This window comes from Arachis ipaensis, chromosome B4, assembly GCF_059453495.1.
Source record: "Arachis ipaensis isolate K30076 ecotype BB chromosome B4, ASM5945349v1, whole genome shotgun sequence".
NCBI lineage: Eukaryota > Viridiplantae > Streptophyta > Magnoliopsida > Fabales > Fabaceae > Arachis > Arachis ipaensis.
The window spans coordinates 69,618,599-69,630,184 of NC_142439.1; the positions used below are offsets into that span (position 1 = coordinate 69,618,599).

The 11,586-nt window shown below is 36.7% G+C and overlaps 2 non-coding genes across 2 annotated transcripts; both read right to left on the bottom strand.

Moving 5' to 3' along the window:
- Window positions 1-4,935: 4,935 nt before the first annotated feature.
- Window positions 4,936-5,043, bottom strand: LOC148567833 (small nucleolar RNA R71). Its single transcript, XR_015881951.1, has one exon. It is a non-coding gene; the product is annotated as a small nucleolar RNA R71 (small nucleolar RNA).
- Window positions 5,044-10,748: 5,705 nt separating this feature from the next.
- LOC148567834 (small nucleolar RNA R71) lies at window positions 10,749-10,856 on the bottom strand. The gene has a single exon (XR_015881542.1). It is a non-coding gene; the product is annotated as a small nucleolar RNA R71 (small nucleolar RNA).
- Window positions 10,857-11,586: the final 730 nt, after the last annotated feature.

An 11,586-nucleotide genomic window follows, 5' to 3' on the forward strand; every position in this document is an offset into this window, starting at 1 on the left:
GGTATTTTCTGGCTGAAATTGAGGGAGCTGAGCAAAAATCTTATTCAGGCTGAAAAAGAACTACAGATGCTGTTGGATTCTGACCTCCGTGCACTCAAAATAAATTTTTTGGAGCTACAAGAGTTAAAATGGCACGCTCTCAATTGCGTTGGAAAGTAGACATCCAGGGCTTTCCAAAAATATATAATAGTCTATACTTTGCTCAATGATAGATGACGTAAGCTAGCGTTCAATGCCAGTTCTATGTTGCATTCTGGCGTCAAACGCGAGAAACAGGTTACAAATTGGACTTGAACGCCAGAAATAGGTTACAACCTGGCGTTTAACTCCAGAAACAGCCTAGGCATGTGAGAAGCTTATGTTTCAGCCCCAGCACACACTAAGTGGGCCCCAGAAGTGGATTTCTGCACCAACTATCTTAGTTTATTCATTTTCTGTAAACCTATGTTACTAGTTTAGTATTTAAACAACTTTTAGAGATTTATGTTGTACCTCATGAAATTTTATATCTGAACTTTGTACTCTTTGATGGCATGAGTCTCTAAACTCCATTGTTGGGGGTGAGGAGCTCTGCTGTGTCTCGATGAATTAATGCAACTATTTCTATTTTCTATTCAAACACGTTTGTTTCTATCTAAGATGTTCATTCGCACTTTAATATGATGGATGTGATGATCCGTGACACTCATCACCATCCTCAACCTATGAACGCATGCCTGACAACCACCTCCGTTCTACATTCGATTGAATGAGTATCTCTTGGATTCTGATGAGCGGATAATTTATACGCTTTTTGGCATTGTTTTTAGTATATTTTTAGTAGAATCTAGCTACTTTTAGGGATGTTTTCATTAGTTTTTATGTTAAATTCACATTTCTGGACTTTACTATGAGTTTGTGTGTTTTTCTGTGATTTCAGGTATTTTCTGGCTGAAATTGAGGGACTTGAGCAAAAATCAGATTCAGAGGTTGAAGAAGGACTACTGATGCTGTTGGATTATGACCTTCCTGCACTCAGAGTGCTTTTTCTGGAGCTACAGAACTCGAAATGGTGCGCTTCCAATTGCGTTGGAAAGTAGACATCCAGGGCTTTCCAGAAATATATAATAGTCCATATTTTGGCTAAGTTTAGACGACGCAAACTGGCGTTCAACGCTAGTTCTCTGCCCAATTCTGGTGTCCAGCGCCAGAAAAGGATCCAAAACCAGAGTTGAATGCCCAAACTGGCACAAAAGCTGGCGTTCAACTCCAAGAAGGACCTCTACACGTGCAACACTCAAAGCTCAGCCCAAGCACACACCAAGTGGGCCCCAGAAGTGGATTTATGCATCAATTACTTACTTCTGTAAACCCTAGTAGCTAGTTTATTATAAATAGGACATTTCACTATTGTATTTGACATCTTTGGACGCCTGGTTCTTAGATCAGAGGGGCTGGCCATTCGGCCATGCCTGGACCTTTCACTTATGTATTTTCAACGGTAGAGTTTCTACACTCCATAGATTAAGGTGTGGAGCTCTGCTGTTCCTCAAAGATTAATGCAAAGTACTACTGTTTTCTATTCAGTTCATCTTATTTCGCTTCTAAGATATTCATTCGCACTTCAACCTGAATATGATGAACGTGACAATCATCATCATTCCCTATGAACGCGTGCCTGACAACCACTTCCGTTCTACATTAGATTGAATGAGTATCTCTTAGATCTCTTAATCAGAATCTTCGTGGTGTAAGCTAGAATGATGGCGGCATTCAAGAGAATCCGGAAGGTCTAAACCTTGTCTGTGGTATTCCGAGTAGGATTCAATGATTGAATGACTGTGACGAGCTTCAAACTCGTGATTGCCGGGCGTAGTGACAGACGCAAAAGGATAGTAAATCCTATTCCAGCAGGATCGAGAACCGACAGATGAATAGCCGTGCCGTGACAGGGTGCATTGACCATTTTCACTGAAAGGATAAGATGAAATCATTGACAAGGGTGATGCCTCCAGACGATTAGCCGTGCCATGACAGGGCATTTGGATCATTTTCCTGAGAGAAGACCGAAAGTAGCCATTGACAATGGTGATGTATCACATAAAGCCAGCCATGGAAAGGAGTAAGACTGATTGGATGAAGATAGCAGGAAAGCAGAGGTTCAGAGGAACGAAAGCATCTCTATTCGCTTATCTGAAATTCTCACCAATAAATTACATAAGTATTTCTATCCCTATTTTATTAATTAATTTTGAAAACTCCATTACTATTTTATATCCGCCTGACTGAGATTTACAAGGTGACCATAGCTTGCTTCATACCAACAATCTCTGTGGGATTCGACCCTTACTCACGTAAGGTATTACTTGGACGACCCAGTGCACTTGCTGGTCAGTTGTGCGAAGTTGTGAACCATGGTATTGGCATCATGTTTTTGGCGCCATTACCAGGGAAAGAAAGAGCAATGAATTTTACATAATTAAAGTGTAATCACAATTTCTGCGCACCAAGTTTTTGGCGCCATTGCCGGGGATTGTTTGAGTTTGGACAACTGACGGTTCATCTTGTTGCTCAGATTAGGTAATTTTCTTTTTGTTTTTTTATCAAAAAAATAAAATTTTTTTTCAAAAATCTTTCAAAAATTTCTCCTTTGTTTTTGAAAAAAATTTTTTTTTTGTTTTCGAAAAATTATTCAGAATTTTTAAGAATGAATTCTAGTGTTTCATGAAGCATGTTGAAGCCTGGCTGGCTGTAAAGCCATGTCAAAATTCTTTTGGACTGAGGCTTCCACTTATAAGTATATGAAGTTGGATGAAATATCAGCTGTTGTATACATGAAAGGTATCTATGTTTGCTGAAGCTTGGCTGGCCATTGGCCATGTCTAGTGTTTTGGACTGGAGCTTTCATTGAAAGCTTGGCTGGCCAGTGAGCCATGTCTAATTCCTGGACTGAAGCTTTAGACTAAGAATGCAAGATTCCTGGAATTCATATTAAAAATTTTGGAATCCTTATTTTCCTTTTTCAATTAATTTTCGAAAAATCCAAAAAAATTTAGAAAATCATAAAAATCAAAAATATTTTGTGTCTTTTGTTTGAGTCTTGAGTCATGTTATAAGTTTGGTGTCAATTGCATGTGCATCTTACATTTTTCGAAAATTTTCATGCATTCATAGTGTTCTTCATGATCTTCAAGTTGTTCTTGGTAAGTCTTCTTGTCTGATCTTTGCATTTGCATGTTTTGTTTTTTTTCTTGTTTTTCATATGCATTCTTGAATTCTTAGTGTCTAAGCATTAAAGAATTCTAAGTTTGGTGTCTTGCATGTTTTCCTTGCATAAAAATTTTTTCAAAAATATGTTCTTGGTGTTCATCATGATCTTCATAGTGTTCTTGGTGTTCATCTTGACATTCATAGCATTCTTGCATGCATCACATGTTTTGATCTAAAATTCTCATGCATTGCATCATTTTTCTTGTTTTTCTCTCTCATCATAAAAATTCAAAAATTAAAAAAATATCTTTCCCTTTTTCTCTCTCATACATTCGAAAATTAGATTTGACTTTTTTAAAAATTTTAAAATCTAGTTGTTTTTATGAGTCAAATCAAATTTTCAATTTAAAAATCTTATCTTTTTCAAAATCTTTTTCAAAAATCAAATCTTTTTCAATTTTCTTAGTTATTTTCGAAAATTCTAAAAACATTTTTCAAAAATATTTTTCTTCTTTTTATCAAATTTTCTAAAATAACATCACCAATTAATGTTTTGATTCAAAAATTTCAAGTTTGTTACTTGCTTGTTAAGAAAGATTCAAACTTTAAGTTCTAGAATCATATCTTGTGATTTCTTGTGAATCAAGTCATTAATTGTGATTTTAAAAAATCAAATCTTTTTCAAAAACTAATTTCAATCATATCTTTTCAAAATATCTTCTTATCTTACCTTTTTCAAAAATTTGATTTCAAAATATCTTTTCTAACTTCCTAACTTCTTATCTTTTCAAATTTGTTTCAACTAACTAACTAACTTTTTGTTTGTTTCTTATCTTTTTTAAAACTACCTAACTAACACTCTCTCTCTAATTTTCGAAAATATCTCCCCCTTTTTCAAAATCTCTTTTTAATTAACTAATTATTTTAATTTTTGATTTTTATTTTCGAAAATTACTAACCTTTTTCAAAAACTATTTTCAAAAATCACTAACTCTTTTTCAAAAATTATTTTCGAAATTTTCCCTCTCTCATCTTATTCTATTTATTTATTCATCTACTAACATCTCTCCCTCACCCACCAAAAATCCGAACCCCCTCTCTCTCTTTCTGAGTTCAGATTTTTCTCTTCTTCTTTTCTTCTACTAACAATAAGGAACCTCTTTACTGTGACACAGAGGATTCCTCTTCTTTTCTTTTTGTCTTCTCTTTCTTATGAGCAGGAACAAGGAAAAAGGCATTCTTGTTGAAGCTGATCCAGAACCTGAAAGGACTCTGAAGAGGAAACTAAGAGAAGCTAAATTACAACAATCCAGAGACAACTTGATTGAAAATTTCGAACAAGTAAAGGAGATGACAGCCGAACCCAACAATAATGCAAGGAGAATGCTTGGTGACTTTACTGCACCTAATTCCAATTTACATGGAAGAAGCATCTCCATTCCTGCCATTGGAGCAAACAATTTTGAGCTGAAACCTCAATTAGTTTCTCTGATGCAGCAGAACTGCAAGTTTCATGGACTTCCAACTGAAGATCCTTTTCAGTTCTTAACTGAATTCTTGCAGATATGTGATACTGTTAAGACTAATGGAGTAGATCCTGAAGTCTACAGGCTCATGCTTTTCCCTTTTGCTGTAAGAGACAGAGCTAGAATATGGTTGGACTCTCAACCTAAAGACAGCGTGAACTCTTGGGATAAGCTGGTCACGGCTTTCTTAGCCAAGTTTTTTCCTCCTCAAAAGCTGAGCAAGCTTAGAGTGGATGTTCAAACCTTCAAGCAAAAAGATGGTGAATCCCTCTATGAAGCTTGGGAAAGATACAAATAGTTGACCAAAAAGTGTCCTTCTGACATGCTTTCAGAATGGACCATCCTGGATATATTGGCTCAGAATAAAATATTGACTCAGCAAGTCAATATGATTTCTCAGAGTCTGAATGGAATGCAAGCTGCATCCAACAGTACTCAAGAGGCATCTTCTGAAGAAGAAGCTTATGATCCTGAAAACCCTGCAATAGCAGAGGTAAATTACATGGGTGAACCTTATGGAAACACCTATAATCCATCATGGAGAAATCATCCAAATCTCTCATGGAAGGATCAAAGGCCTCAACAAGGCTTTAATAATGGTGGAAGAAATAGGTTTAGCAATAGCAAGCCTTTTCCATCATCCACTCAGCAACAGACAGAGAATTCTAAACAAAATACCTCTAATTTGGAAAACTTAGTCTCTGATCTGTCCAAGGCCACTGTAAGTTTCATGAATGAAACAAGGTCTTCCATTAGAAATTTGGAAGCACAAGTGGGTCAGCTGAGTAAGAGGATCACTAAAATCCCTCCTAGTACTCTCCCAAGCAATACAGAAGAGAACCCAAAAGGAGAGTCCAAGGCCATTGACATAAGCACCATGGCCGAACCTGTAAGGGAAGGAGAGGACGTGAATCCCAAGGAGGAAGACCTCCTAGGACGTCCAGTGCTCAATAAGGAGCTTCCCTCTGAGGAACCAAAGGACTCTGAGGCTCATCTAGAGACCATAGAGATTCCATTGAACCTCCTTATGCCATTCATGAGCTCTGATGAGTATTCCTCTTCTGAAGAGAATGAGGATGTTACTGAAGAGCAAACTACCAAGTTTCTTGGTGCAATCATGAAGCTGAATGCTAAATTATTTGGTATTGGAACTTGGGAAGATGAACATCCCTTGTTCACCAATGAACTAAGTGATCTGGATCAACTGACATTGCCTCAGAAGAAACAGGATCCTGGAAAGTTCATAATACCTTGTACCATAGGCACCATGATCTTTAAGGCTCTGTGTGACCTTGGTTCAGGGATAAACCTCATGCCCCTCTCTGTAATAGAGAAACTGGGAATCTATGGGGTGCAAGCTGCTAAAATCTCATTAGAGATGGCAGACAATTCAAGAAAACAGGCTTATGGACAAGTAGAGGACGTGTTAGTAAATGTTGAAGGCCTTTACATCCCTGCTGATTTCATAGTCCTGGATACTGGAAAGGAAGAGGATGAATCCATCATCCTAGGAAGACCTTTCCTAGCCACAGCAAGAGTTGTGATTGATGTGGACAGAGGAGAATTGATCCTTCAATTAAATAAGGACAACCTTGTGTTTACAACTCAAGGATCTCTCTCTGCATCCATGGAGAGGAAGCAGAAAAAGCTTCTCTCAAAGCAGAGTCAAACAAAGCCCTCACAGTCAAACTCTAAGTTTGGTATTGGGAGGCCACAACCAAACTCTAAGTTTGGTGTTGAACTCCCATATCCAAACTCTAAGTTTGGTGTTGGAGAGTCTCAACAATGCTCTGAACATCTGTGAGGCTCCATGAGAGCCCACTGTCAAGCTATTGACATTAAAGAAGCGCTTGTTGGGAGGTAACCCAATTTTTATTTATCTAACTATATTTTTCTTAGTTATATGTCTTTGTAGGTTCATGATCATGTGGAGTCACAAAATAAATATAAAAAATTGAAAACGGAATCAAAAACAGCAGAAGAAAAATCACACCCTAGAGGAAGCATCTGCTTGGCGTTCAACGCCAGAACAGAGCATGGTTCAGGCGTTGAACGCCCAAAATGGGCAGTATCTGGGCGCTGAACGCCCAAAATGGGCATCATCTGGGCGCTGAACGCCCAGAACAAGCATGGTTCTGGCGTTCAATGCCAGAAATGGGCAACAAATCGGCGTTGAACGCCAAAAATGGGCACCAACCTGGCGCTGAACACCCAGAGTTGTGTGCAAGGGCATTTTACATGCCTAATGGGTACAGGGATGTAAATCCTTGACACCTCCGGATCTATGGACACCACAGGATCACCTCAAGATCTGTGGACCCCACAGGATCATCTCAGGATCTGTGAACCCCACAGAATCTCCACCCACCTCACCCTCTCTCTCTCTCTCCATTCATGATCATCCCTTCTGTTTTCCATTCACCACTCACATCCATACACACATCCCTCCATCTCCTCCATATCTTCTTCTTCTTCTTCTATTCTTTCTTCTTTTGCTCGAGGGTGAGCAACATTCTAAGTTTGGTGTGGTAAAAGCATAGCTTTTTTTTGTTTTTCCATAACCATTAATGGCACCTAAAGGCCAGAGAAACCTCAAGAAAGAGGAAAGGGAAGACAATTGCTTCCACCTCTGAGCCATGGAGATGGAAAGATTCATCTCACAAGCCCATCACTAAGAAAAAGATGGAGCAAGCAAGAGAGCCCATTCATGGAGCTCAAGAGACGCAAGAAGCTCATCACCATGAGCCCCGGAGATGCCCCAAATGTATTTTCCTCCACAAAACTATTGGGAGCAAATCAATACCTCCCTAGAAGAATTAAGTTCCAACATGGGACAACTAAGGGTGGAACATTAAGAGCACTCCATCATCCTTCATGAAATAAGAGAAGATTAAAAAGCAATGAGGAAGGAGAAACAAAGACAAGGAAGAGACATAGAAGAGCTCAAGGACATCATTGGTTCCTCAAGAAGGAAACGCCACCATCACTAAGGTGGATTCATTCCTTGTTCCTATTTCTTCTGTTTTTCGTTTTCTCTATGTTAAGTGCTTATCTATGTTTGTGTCTTCATTACATGATCATTAGTAGTTAGTAACTATGTCTTAAAGTTATGAATGTCCTAGGAATCCATCAACTCTCTTAAATGAAAAATGTTTTAATTCAAAAGAACAAGAAGTACATGAGTTTCGAATTTATCCTTGAACTTAGTTTAATTATGTTGATGTGGTAACAATGCTTCTTGTTTTCTGAATGAATGCTTGAACAGTACATATGTCTTTTGAAGTTGTTGTTTAAGAATGTTAAATATGTTGGCTCTTGAAAGAATGATGATAAGGAGACATGTTATTTGATAATCTGAAAAATCATAAAAATGATTCTTGAAGAAAGAAAAAGCAGCAAAGAACAAAGCTTGCAGAGAAAAAAAATAGGCAAAAAAAAATTAGAAAGAAAAAGAAAAAGCAAGTAGAAAAAGCCAAAAGCTCTTAAAACCAAGAGGCAAGAGCAAAAAGCCAATAACCCTTAAAACCAAAAGGCAAGGGCAAATAAAAAGGATCCCAAGGCTTTGAGCATCAGTGGATAGGAGGGCCTAAAGGAATAAAATCCTGGTCTAAGCGGCTAAACCAAGCTGTCCCTAACCATGTGCTTGTGGCGTGTAGGTGTCAAGTGAAAACTTGAGACTGAGCGGTTAAAGTCAAGGTCCAAAGCAAAAAAAGAGTGTGCTTAAGAACCCTGGACACCTCTAATTGGGGACTTTAGCAAAGCTGAGTCACAATCTGAAAAGGTTCACCCAATTATGTGTCTGTGGCATTTATGTATCCGGTGGTAATACTGGAAAACAAAGTGCTTAGGGCCACGGCCAAGACTCATAAAGAAGCTGTGTTCAAGAATCATCATGCTGAACTAGGAGAGTCAATAACACTATCTGAACTCTGAGTTCCTATAGATGCCAATCATTTTGAACCTCCATGGATAAAGTGAGATGCCAAAACTATTCAAGAGGCAAAAAGCTATAAGTCCCGCTCATATGATTGAAGCTATGTTTCATTGATAGTTTGGAATTTATAGTATATTCTCTTCTTTTTATCCTATTTGATTTTCAGTTGCTTAGGGACAAGCAACAATTTAAGTTTGGTGTTGTGATGAGCGGATAATTTATACACTTTTTGTACGAGTTGCGAAAAGTGTGATTCACAATTCGTGCACCAGGTGTCAATTGCATATTTTACAAACTTTCTTGCATTTTTCGAAAATCCATGCATTGCATTCTTCATGATCTTCAAGTTGTTCTTGGTAAGTATTCTTGTTTGATCTTTAAAATTTCTTGTTTTGTGTCTTTTCTTGTTTCTCATATGCATCTTTGAATTATCAATGTCTCAACATTGAAAATTTCTAAGTTTGGTGTCTTGCATGTTTTTCTTTTCTTGAAAATTTTCAAAAATAAGTTCTTGGTGTTCATCTTGACATTCATAGTGTTCTTGCATGCATCATGTGTTTTGATCCAAAACTTTCATGCATTGAGTCTTTTTGATGTTTTTCTCTTCCATCATTAAAAATTTAAAAATCAAAAAATACCTTTCCCTTTTTTTTATCATAAAATTTGATTATTTGACTTGAATTTTTCAAAAATTTTTAAAATCTAGTTGTCTCTTATAAGTCAAATCAAATTTTCAATTTAAAAATTCTATCTTTTTCAAATCTTTTTCAAAAATCAAATCTTTCTCATTTTTTCTTTCATATTTTCGAAAATTTCAAATTAATTTTCAAAAATCTTTTTCTTATCTTGTTCATAATTTCAAAATATTTACTAACAATTAATGTGATTGATTCAAAAATTTTTAAGTTTGTTACTTGCCTATTAAGAAAGGTTCAATCTTTAAATTTCAAATTATATCTTTTTAGTTTCTTGTTAGTCAAGTAATCAACTTTAATTTTCAAAATCAAATCTTTTTAAATTTCTTTTTCAAATCTTTTTCAAAATAAGTTTCAATCACATCTTTTTCAAAATCAATTTCAAAATCTTTTCTAACTTCTTATCTCTTCAAAATCTAATTTTCAAAATCTTTTTCAATTAACCACTTAACTTTTTGTTTGATTTTTATCTTTTCCAAAACTACCTAACTAACTCTCTCTTTCTAATTTTCGAAAATCCCTTCCCTCTTTTTCAAACTTCCTTTTTAATTAACTAATTATTTTAAATTTTAATTTTAATTTTATTTCTTTTCTTATTTTCGAATTTTAATTATAATTTTTAATTTAAAAACAAAAATATTTTTCTTTTCTTTTCAATTATTTTCGAAAATTCCATCCCTCATCTCCTTCTGTTTATTTATTCATCTACTAACACCCCTCTTTCACCCAAGAATTTGAACTCATTCCTCTCCCTTGTGTTTGGATTCTTATCTTTTCCTTCCTCTATTATTCTCTTCTTATACTTACATAAGGAATCTCTATACTGTGACATAGAGGATTCCATATTTTCTTTTCTGTTCTCTTCTTTTTCACATGAGCAGGAGCAAGGATAAGAACATTCTTGTTGAAGCTAATCCAGAACCTGAAAGGACTCTGAAGAGGAAGCTAAGAGAAGCTAAAACACAACACTCTGAAGAGAACTTTACTAAAATTTTCGAAAAAGAAGGAGACATGGCCGAAAATAATAACAATACAAGGAAGATCCTTGGTGACTTTACTGCACCAAATTCTAATTTACATGGAAGAAGCATCTCAATCCCTGCCATTGGAGCAAACAATTTTGAGCTTAAACCTCAATTAGTTTCTCTGATGCAACAGAATTGCAAGTTTCATGGACTTCTATCAGAAGATCCTTTTTAGTTCTTAACTGAATTCTTGCAGATCTGTGATACTGTTAAGACCAATGGGGTTGATCCCGAGGTCTACGGGCTTATGCTTTTCCCATTTGCTGTAAGAGACAGAGCTAGAATATGGTTGGACTCTCAACCTAAGGATAGCCTGAACTCTTGGGATAAGCTGGTCACGGCTTTCTTAGCCAAGTTCTTTCCTCCTCAAAAGCTTAGTAAGCTTAGAGTGGATGTTCAAACCTTCAAATAGAAAGAAGGTGAGTCCCTCTATGAAGCTTGGGAGAGATACAAGGAACTGACTAAAAAGTGTCCTTCTGACATGCTTTCAGAATGGACCATCCTGGATATATTCTATGATGGTCTGTCTGAGTTATCAAAGATGTCATTGGACCATTCTGCAGGTGGATCCATTCACCTAAAAAAAATGCCTGTAGAAGCTCAAGAACTCATTGACATGGTTGCAAATAACGAGTTCATGTACACTTCTGAAAGGAATCCTGTGAGTAATGGGATGCCTATGAGGAAGGGAGTTCTTGAAATTGATACTCTGAATGCCATATTGGCTCAGAATAAAATATTGACTCAACAAGTCAATATGATCTCTTAGAGTCTGAATGGATTGAAGGAATCATCCAACAGTACTTTAGAGGCATCTTCTGTAGAAGAAGCTTATGATCCCGAGAACCCTGCAATAGCAGAGGTGAATTACATGGGTGAACCCTATGGAAACACCTATAATCCCTCATGGAGAAATCATCCAAATTTCTCATGGAAGGATCAACAAAAGCCTCAACAAGGCTTTAATAATGGTGGACGAAACAGGTTTAGCAATAGCAAGCCTTTTCCATCATCCACTCAGCAACAGACAGAGAATTCTGAGCAGAATCCATCTAGCTTAGCAAATATAGTCTCTGATCTATATAAGGCTACTTTAAGTTTCATGAATTAAACAATGCCCTCCATTAGAAATTTGGAGGCACAAGTGGGCCAGCAGAGTAAAAGGGTCACTGAAACTCCTCCTAGTACTCTCCCAAGCAATACAGAAGAAAATTCAA